This window comes from Camelus bactrianus, chromosome 13, assembly GCF_048773025.1.
Source record: "Camelus bactrianus isolate YW-2024 breed Bactrian camel chromosome 13, ASM4877302v1, whole genome shotgun sequence".
Classification (NCBI taxonomy): domain Eukaryota; kingdom Metazoa; phylum Chordata; class Mammalia; order Artiodactyla; family Camelidae; genus Camelus; species Camelus bactrianus.
The window spans coordinates 44,877,877-44,887,990 of NC_133551.1; positions in this window are offsets into that span (position 1 = coordinate 44,877,877).

Below are 10,114 nucleotides of genomic sequence, written 5' to 3' on the forward strand. Positions count from 1 at the left end.
TGGAAATGTGTATGCATTTCTTCATTTTTCTAAAATGATGTATAAGTGTATTTTAATGGTTACCTAATATTGCATTGATGTATTGTGAAGTGATTTAATCGTTCCTCTGTGGTTGGACATTCAGGTTGTTTCCTAGCTGTGTGTGTCTATTCTATATTTAAGCTGAGGAGAAACGTGTTTGCACCAGAGGGAGGTTATATGATCTGCTTATGCACTGGGCAAGCAGAGAATAGATGGCAGAAGGATTGCTCTTCCTTCCTTCCTTGTTTGTTTGTACTAGGATTCTCTATTGTTTACATACATTTTAGCCTCTGTCTCATTTTCAGAAGCTTTATTTTTCTCACTTACTTTTTGGTTTGGGTAAGGCTTAAATATAAAATCCATCTGTGAAGCATATTGTCTGTTCACATTGAAGGCTAAAAACTGATTTTTAATTAAAACTTTATTCAGCACTTGTGGTTCACTTTGTCCTGCTTTTATTATGAAACACTTCAGCCTTCTTCCTAAAACACATATGTCTTGTACATTTCAAGATGTTCCTTGTTGCTCGTGCAGAACCCGTTTCTTTATGCTGTCAGCTCACGCCATATGTTCTGGCTGTTCATTTTGCTTCCCTTTCTGGCATTTGTGTGGGCAGCATCTTGTACATAATGCAAGTTAATTTTATTCCTGTCTCTTTCCTAAAACTTGTCAGAAGGTAAACTAGTGAGTGAAACACTCACTAGTTGGAAACACTGAGTGATTCTCTAGCATGTTAGTTTACAAGTGATAATAAAGGATCTACCTTTCTTAAGTTCCTAATGTTTATAAGATATGAAAAGAAAATAATCGGTGAGGTCTGAAGTCTTGCCAGATGCGTATAATTGCAATTAAGACATTACTGGTGCTACTTGGCAATAGCACACATTATATAAATTGTAATTCTTTAGTATTGATTATTAAACCAAATGTGATGATTGGGTGAGGGGGAAGGGGAGGAAGCATAAAAATCAGATTATTTTTCAGCCACACTCCATCATGCTCTCATTTGAAAATCTCTTTGCAGGATTGTCCACACCATACAAGTGGTTTCTGAGATAACTGGTATTACACTTCAAGTTAGGTGTAGTCAGAGATGAACTAATTTAAAAAGCAGTGATATTTAAAGGTGAATCTGAATTGGAAGAGATTAGCACTGATAGCATTAGGTTTGCTTTGCCTTTAAAGAAAGCTATTACAGGACAGGCTTTGTAGTCTCCACTTTTGGGACCTAGAACCCCAGTGAGTGGGTTCTGAACATCTGAATATTCTAGACCATCCTCTTATACTTTAATTAAAATATTCTTCTATTGACTGGAACATCTTCTAAATTTTTCAATATTTCCTAACCTCCTTAAAACAAAGGATACTGGATATGCTTTAATGCGTTCGTGATGATTTTGGTTCGCCAGTCTGAACATCAGTTATTTATCAGCCAATATAAACTCAGGGCTGTGGAGGTAGAGGAGGGCCATCTGTACCGGCATTGACCGCCTCCACGCTAGCCTGGCTCTGTTTTGTCTCACTTGTGGCATTTATGCTGCTTTGGTGTTAGTCCTTCCCTTGTTGACAATTCAATCTCATTATTTCAGAACTTCCTTTTCAAGTTTTCTGTTTATGATGTCGAGCCGGCTTAGGGACCAGGTTACCAATTTGGTACGTTTGTATAAAAGAAGAATGAAAATGTCCTGTCAGGGAGCTTTTAAGTTCTGACATCATGTCATCAGCTGACTGTTCCGAGGAGTTTTTGTTTTCTTCTTTTCCCGTCTAGATGGATGACCTTGCTGTGTCCGTAGAGCATAGGGGTTAGTGTGAACGTTAATAGTCTCTCCAAATCCAGTTAAACATTTAAGGATAAAATTACTTCGGCCAAATGTTCTAATTTCATATAAATTTTAATATGAGAAGCATAAGTGCATTTAGACTGCACTGAGACTCCTTTACAGGATGATTCGCTGTAAAATACACCTCTCGCCCCCAGGTTGATTAGAATGCATGTCTTTATAGTGTTGCACAACCTATGGTGCAGGATTTATCATTAACCCGGTACAGACATTATGGTACATTTTATTGACACTTGTGGTGTTTTCTCTCTGAAATGGAAACCTTTTTTCAATCGCAATACAAATCAAAGAGCTTAAAAAACAGGTCTTTGGATATTCTGTGCAGCCGTCTTGAAATGGGCTAATACATGTTTTTATTCCTTTGGTAATATTTGACCTTGATTTTAATAAATACATTCTGAGTTATATCCTATAGATTTATTCAGCTGATAAGAGCTTGTCTCTCTCTGAACTAAGACATATAGAAATACACATCCAGTAGACAAATTTAGTTGGTTACAAAAGGTTTTCTTTAATTTTGCTGAGCAGTTATGTGCCGGGGGAAGTGCCAGGTACCAAGGAAAGGGGATCCAGGGATGAAGGAAATTCCATCCCTGCTCTTGAGGAACTTAAGAGTCCTAAGGAGAAAGGGACAAACAGGTGGGTCACACATCAACATGGAAAGTACGAAAGCAAGTGTAAACAAATCCGGTCATGAACTCTAGGGGCTAAAGAAAGAATAAAAAAGAAGAGAGAGGTGGAGGTGGCGGACATGTAAAGGGGCAAGAGAAAATGCTCCTCTCTTGTCTAAAGGAACAATATACATGTCCTCCACTCATGTTACAAATACCGGAGTTGCATTCATGAAACATTTTTGAATGCTGTTATTATTCTATCTTGGAAAAACAAAATATTCAGGCATAGAGTACTCTAGAGAGAGAGGGAGGATATGGTTAATTCCACTGGAAGAAGAAAGGGTCCAGGGAAACTTTACAGACATTTGCTGGTGATCTTAAAGGATGCATGGGATTTGGGAAGGCAGAGATGTGCGAAAGGATAGTGCAGGCAAAGGGAACAGCTAGAATAAAGAGATGACTTGGTGACAGGGATGATACTGTCTTTCTTGCCACAGTGAGCTCATACCTTACAGCCGAGCGAGAGGTACTGTGTAGTGTAGTAAGAGCCCTGGCTCAGTTAAATCAGTCTGGTTTGAGTCCTGTCAGTATCACACGCCAGTCGTGTGAGTTGGTGGCAAGGTGCTGAGTCATTCTATGCCTCCATGCCTCCCTTCCTCATCTGAAAAAGAGAAAATGAACGTAGCCCCAGGGCCTCCATGTTGCCCAACTGCAGGTGCACCGTTCACATTGGACCCAGAGGCAGTACCTGTCTCAGGTAAATTGGGACGATTAAACAAGACAATACATATAGAACACTTAGCACAGTGCCTGGCAGACAGTCAGTGCTCAGTAAACATAAGCTACTGTTATTCAGGCAGCTACAATGTTAAAGAATGAATCCACTTGAAATCCTTTTTCTTTACAAAGGTTTATACATTTATATCCTTGTTAATTGATGTATTCTTGAGATTAAGTACAATGCGGGAGGTACTTTGCTTAATTTACTGGGCTTTATATATATTGTGAAGGAACTAAACAAAGATCAAAGCAAAACAAAATAAAACAAAAACTAAATCTTTCTAAAAGGCTTTGAATGAGCAATTTTTGTCTTCAATCTTGGTTCATTTGATTCATACCAATGCATACAACATCTCAATTAAATTGATTTTTATTAATAAAACCTGTAATCCCCAACCATCTGGTGTTTCCATTGGGGACTTTTTCTAGTACAATTTTGCGACCCTGAAATTTAAAGAGGTTTATTTTTTCTTCCTTCTTTATATCCAGAAGCAAGACCATTTAGAATGGATTAGTTGATTAGAATATCTGACTCAGAAATGGGACAGCCATGAATTTGCCCGAAGATTCAGAAACATGGCTGGGGACGATGATTATTACCAGACTTCAAATGTCAGCAAACACTTCTGGGTGGCAGGAGAGAAAATAAAACCCATTAAGGTTTAATGGCTTTTGCTATGGGGGTCTTTGGGGCAGCCAGGATGGAATTATTTGCTGAACACATGATATTCTTTTTGTTACTTGTCTAACTGGATTAATTGAAGACTGTTAACATTCTTATCTTATAAAACAGAAAGTAGCCATTAGCTACTCACTAGTACACGTGGAGAATCCAGAGATTTGCCTTCAGGGAGGTGGTCAGCATAGTTTGGGATTCCAGTGGGAACGACACTAGGTGAAGGCAAAGGCGCTGGGTTAGGCGTTTGGGTGGGATTCAGACTCTTGAGACTGGAGTTTAGTGTACAGGATGCTTGTTAGGCAGTGCCCTGGATTCATATCAATGGAAGGGAGGGGTCATTGACCTGTGACGTAAACCTGACAGCAGCCTTGCCAACCCCACTGGGGGCTCTGGAACAAAATGACCCATCAGAGTGGTCTCACGTTACGCTTACGTGGCTGACACGGCTGTGTCTCGATACTTATTAGTCATTGGATATGTGCTGCCCTCGGAAGGGTGGGACCTCGGGCGGTGTGGCTCTGCTGCTGAGGCCATTCCTGCTGGGGCTGCCAGTTGAAGGCTGCCTCCCCACAGAACAGCCAGCAGCCGGGCAACAAGCCTCGTCCTTGTCTCCCATTCCACCTCCACGTTCTGTTATAACACATGTGAACCAACCTGTTCCTGGAAGCCTGACTGGACAAAGAGATGCTCCACTTTCTCCCTTTTCCAGTTTCTCCCCGCAAAATAAAGTCTCAAGTAACTCACTATCCTAAAATTATTGACACCACTGGCTAGCACCACCCCCCAACACAAAAACACAGCTCTAATACTAGTTCTATGAGGTAGGTTGCATTTCTCTCAAGCAAAAGTTATAAAGACATTTTAAGCCCTGATCTCTTCACCAAGCTCCAGATTCACAGATACAAAAAGTTATTTGGCAATTTCAGTGAGCTGTCCCACAGACACCTCAACGTAAGTGTGTTTAAATCTAAACTCATCATTTTATTATATTTCCTTTAGGATATATCCATCTATCAATCCTTCTTATCCTAATTATGGTGAAATATATAGCATAACTTTAACCATTTGTAAGTGTACAATTCAGTGGCGTTAAATACATCCACAATTCTGTGTACCCATCACCACTATCTATGCCCCAGTTTTTCATCATCCCCAATATAAACTCTGTACCCATTAAACAACAGCTCCCCATTCCTGCCTCTCCTCCAGCCCTGGAACCTCTGTTTTACTTTGTGTCTCCATGGATTTGCCCTGTCTATGTACCTCATATAAGTGAAATCATACAACAGCTGTCCTTCTGTGTCTGGCTTACGTCACTAAGCATAATGTTTTCAAGGTCCATGCATAATGTTTTCAAGGTCTATCAAAATTCATTACCTTTTTATGGCTGAATAGTGTTCCAGGGTGTGCACACACCACATTTTGTCTGTCCATTCATCTGTTGATGGACTCTTCAGTATTTCTTTCCAGATATACTACATAACCTCACAAATGTCCCTCCCTTAGCAGCCCTTTATTCTCTCTCTATTGCCATAGTGATCTTTCCAAAACAAATAATAAGAGGCTTCTTGGATATATTCATTGGCTTTACTCACCCTCCCTGACCCTATCCCATTCTTGGCTACAGTGCGGCACCCAGCTCATAGTAACAGTCCGTGTCCTTAGCATTGCATCTACCTACTTCTCCAAGCTGGTCTGCTTTACTCTCCTGCACACCGGATGCTTCAGCCACGCCAGGTACCTCACTCTACCCCAGACATGCCATGCCCTTCTGCCTACTTGTCTTGCTTTCTTCTGTTTCTTCTGCTCGGAATATAATTCATTCTGCTTTTCCACACGGAAATCTCTATTCACACTTCAAAATCCAAGTTAAACGTCGTCTGTGAAGCCCTCGCCAAGTCTACCAGGTAATGTGTTGCTCCTTTCTGTGTTTTTCCCAAAGTATTTTGTTTCTACCTCTAGTCTCAGCCCTTACTGCATGTGCTGCAGTAATTTTCTTACTTGCCTCCTTTTTAAAAATAAGATTGACCTCTGGGACTGACAATTTTTTTGTGTGTTTATTCCATGTGCCCAGAACCTAGAGTGTCTCTCCAAAGAATGCTGTACGTGTTACTATGAGATGAGGAGAGGCCTGAAGGTGGAGGCAGAATTCTGGTTTCAAGAACCATCTCGGCTACAGAGCGGCAGGCCTTGGCCACATCACTTCACCTCTCTGAGTTGTTCTTTGTAAACAATTCAACATCCTAGAGTGGGATTGAGAACTAAGTGAGTTGATGGATATAAAAGTGCTCCTTACAAAGTAATTGTGAGGGTTTTAAAAATGACCTATTTTATTAGTCTTCGTGTACTTCCCATCCCAGATACATTTGAACTTCTACAGGGAGTTTACAGTTTTATGAATTATTTCTTTAAGAATTAATCTCAAATAGTAGGGGTATAATTTTAGAGCAAATGATTCATTTGTCATTGTTTGATTTGTTGCTATAAATGGTGGAAATTCAGTGATGCAGAGTTCAGGCAGTGAGAGAAGGAACTTTCTAACTGTCAGTGTCGACCAACGATGGATGCTCTGTCTCAGGGGTCATCAGTTTCTCTTCACTGAGGTGGGCAGGCAGATGCTGGCTAACCTCACCTGTCAGGGAGGCTGTCAGAGATATTCTGAACTGGACTGAGGAGGAAAGGAGGGCTAAACCAGCTGACTCTCAAGGTGCCTCCCCATTTTGGACGTATATTATCCTAAACCTTACATACAAACTGTACTGAGAAATGGATCAAAGCTTTTGTATTCAGGGGATGAGATACAACAGTGGGTTTTTTCTTCCTCTTTATGTGACAGTTGTAGAATTTATGTAAGATCACAGTAAAAAAAATCTGACATTTCTGCTTTGTGAGTCCTGGCTAAAGCTGAGATTTGGTTTTGAAATATGAAAGCAAACTGCAACTACCTCAATTTAAGTCTCTAGGACTTAATTTATACATTACCTTTAAAGTTCTCCCAACTTTTCACCCTGGGGAAAAGGAAAAATTACAGTCATCTTACTTAGGGCTGGTAGTCTGGAGAGACACTCGTTCTAGGTTAATGGAAAGCTAACCCTGCCTTGCCTGGGCTTCTGGCTGTGTCCAACCACTATTGACATGAATTCTCACACCCAGCGACATAGCTATGAGTCTCTCATATTAAGCTGAGTGCTTTGGGGAATCTAAGTGCAATTGCAAATCACTTTAAGAAACATTTCTTTATGATATTTTTAAGAACACCTACTTGTTTTTAAACATCATCCATTCACAGTCCAAAGTGGCTTTTTAATGTTATTATTGCTCATGGCAAACCTATTTCAATTCTCTGAAAACTACTTTTCAGCTTTTCTATTTGCGTTGTTTCCATTCAAGTCTGCAAGCATGTGACTTGCTTTCCTTGAACCTCCCCACTGCCAGTCACCCCTCCACCCCGCACCCCAAGGAGACGACAGCGAAATGAATTCAGAAGCACACACTGTCGGCATTAGAAGCCTCCCTAGATTTCATCTCAACTAATTCAAACCTTTGCACCTCCCTTATTAAGGGTGAAGAAACTGAGGTATGGAGCTTCCCAAAGCAAGCAGCAGAATTAAGCCAGGACGTGAGGACCTTCAAGTCCTTAAAGACTCTCTTAGGTTGGTCTCCTCGGAAGTTGTACATGAAACCAACTGCAAGTAGTTTATTAAGGAGGTGATCCCAGGAAACACAGCAGGGGGTGGGGAAATGAGACAGGGAAGGGAGGCTGCTCTTCACGATGTGGTAAGGGGCAGGATGACTCTGTGGGCAGCTGGGGCTCAGTCCCCATGAGAACATCTGGAGAAGGTTTAGAACAAGCCTCTGAGTTGTCCCAGTGGAGCAGCAAGAAACTGGTGGTTCCACAGTTATCCACCAACTCTCATTTGGCATTGGTTGAGGGCTGCTCCCAGGTTCTTAATTCCTCAGCACTTCCAGCCTGTTTTATGCAGGACTGAGCATTTTTCTGCAGCTGGAGAGGGCCCTCAGCAGAGTTGCAGGGTCTTTCAAAAGTAAGTCACCCAGCAAACATGCCTGGGGGGTGTGGGTGGGGCAGTGACAGCCTCTGCTATGGCGGCCAGAAGCTCATTCTTTCTTGTTCCTGGTCAATAAACTTGACTGCTTTATAGGCCGGAGACTGAAACAAAACACGATTTATAAGGGGAAATTAAATGTATAGGGTTGGTATTTGAAAATGAGTAAATATTGTCCCTATTTTACAGAACCCAGCCAGCGCTTGTGCACGTTACCAACTTTGTACATGCTGTCCTTCTACTATATGTGATCTCCTAGAAAACTCCTATTCATCCTCCAAAGTCCAGTTCCAATAAGAACTTTCTGTCATGTCCTTTCCTGATTCCTTAGGAAGAATTCACTGCTCCCTGGCTTTGCTCTGACAGCACGTCCTGCCAGCTCTAACATGACTGTGGAGCGTCTGCCTCCCCGTGTGCCCATCTCACATGCAGCTAATAGCAGTAATAGTAGTTAACATTTACTGAGTTTAATTATGACTTTAATTGTGTGCCAGGCACTGCTTTAAATAATTTATGTGAATTAACTCATTTTAATCCTTTCAACAATCCTATGAAGTAGCTGCAATTACCATCTCTGTTATACAGAAGGGAAACTAAGACAGAAGTTAAGCAACTTTCCCAACATCATGTAGTTAGCAAACAGTAGAGCTAAGGTTTAGTTCCAGAAGCACAGGCTTCCAAGTCCCTGCTCTTAACTACTGCATGGAACCGACTCTCTTTGGTTGGAGGAGGGAAGACGGCTCACGGACGGAACCCCGGGGGTAATTCTGACAGTTTTGAAGGGCCTCATGCCAGATGGGGAAATACTGTAAGAGAATCTTAAACAGTGAGTAACCCAAGATCTGCACTTTACAAAGATCAGCCTGGCTATCCTGCACAGGGTGAACTGGAGGAGGAGAGACTGACAACAGAGATAACGGTCCAGAGGCTGGTACGATAATCCAGGGAAGAGACGATGAAGTCCCAAGTTTAGCAGGAACCCTGCTCCTGGACTGAGCCCTGCCTACCTCCCCAGCCACTCCCCGCGGGCCAATGGTGGGGCCACTATTCCTAGATGTGTAGGGACTCCTGCGCAAGTGCGCCTGGCCTCGGGGCCTGTGGGGGCTGAAATGCAGCCTGGGCTCTGGCTGCCACCTCCAGCCCCGCAGAGGAGTCACAGATGCCAAGAATGAAGGCTGCCTTTGGCTTGCTTGCGCAGGGAAGCCACGTGGGCTAGCAGTGGCCCTGCCCAATGCTCCTTTTAATCTAGACATTGTAAACTACTCTTTGTTTTCTAACAATGTCATGATTTTCCCCACCTCTGTGTTTTGAATGTTTGATTTCCTCTGCTAAGGATGCTCTTCCACACATTCATTCATTCATTGTTTCTCTTATTCACAACACATTTTTTGGACACCCAATGTGGGCCAGGGACCTTTCCAGGTGATGGGGACTTTACAGTCTAGGGGATGAGACAAGTGTTAATAATTATACAAACATGTCACTCTGATACTTTCTTTGAAGGTAAAGTCAGGGGACCATGAGACTATACGTTGGGTGCTGGGGACTTGTCTGTGCTGGGATGCAGGTGGCCAAGGTAAGGTCGTGACTGGGACAACACAGCTTCCCTTAGGATGTATGTGACTTTCACACTGAGACGTAGGGAACAAGCAGGGGTTCACTAGGCAGAGTGGGTAGGGAAAGACAGCGGCCACCCTGCCTGCGGCCCTCCTGTGTGTTAACGGTGTGCTCATGAATCTTAGGGTTAGGGCAGAGAGGTCTGGAGCCCAGATGAGATTCAGCATAAAAAAGGGAGGGGAAGGCTGAGGAGGACGCCCCCAACAGAGAAGGGGGGAATGGAGACATGACAGAAGCTCCAGGGAGAGGGGACTGTGGACCATGGCTGGACACTGAGAAGACCTGTGGGGAACTCTCATAGCAGGCTGCTGAGGAGCTCTGGGAAATAGGGATGTTCAGTATTTTATTTTAAATTGTGCTTCTGTGGCTTACAATGCTTCCCCTCCCCAAACCTTCAGTGTAATCAGTAGCACACAAATGCCTTATGTTGGTGGTTTTAGGGGAAACAGCTGAGCTCCAGTAAGGGCTGGTGGGGAACAGTGAGGACAGCACAGCCAA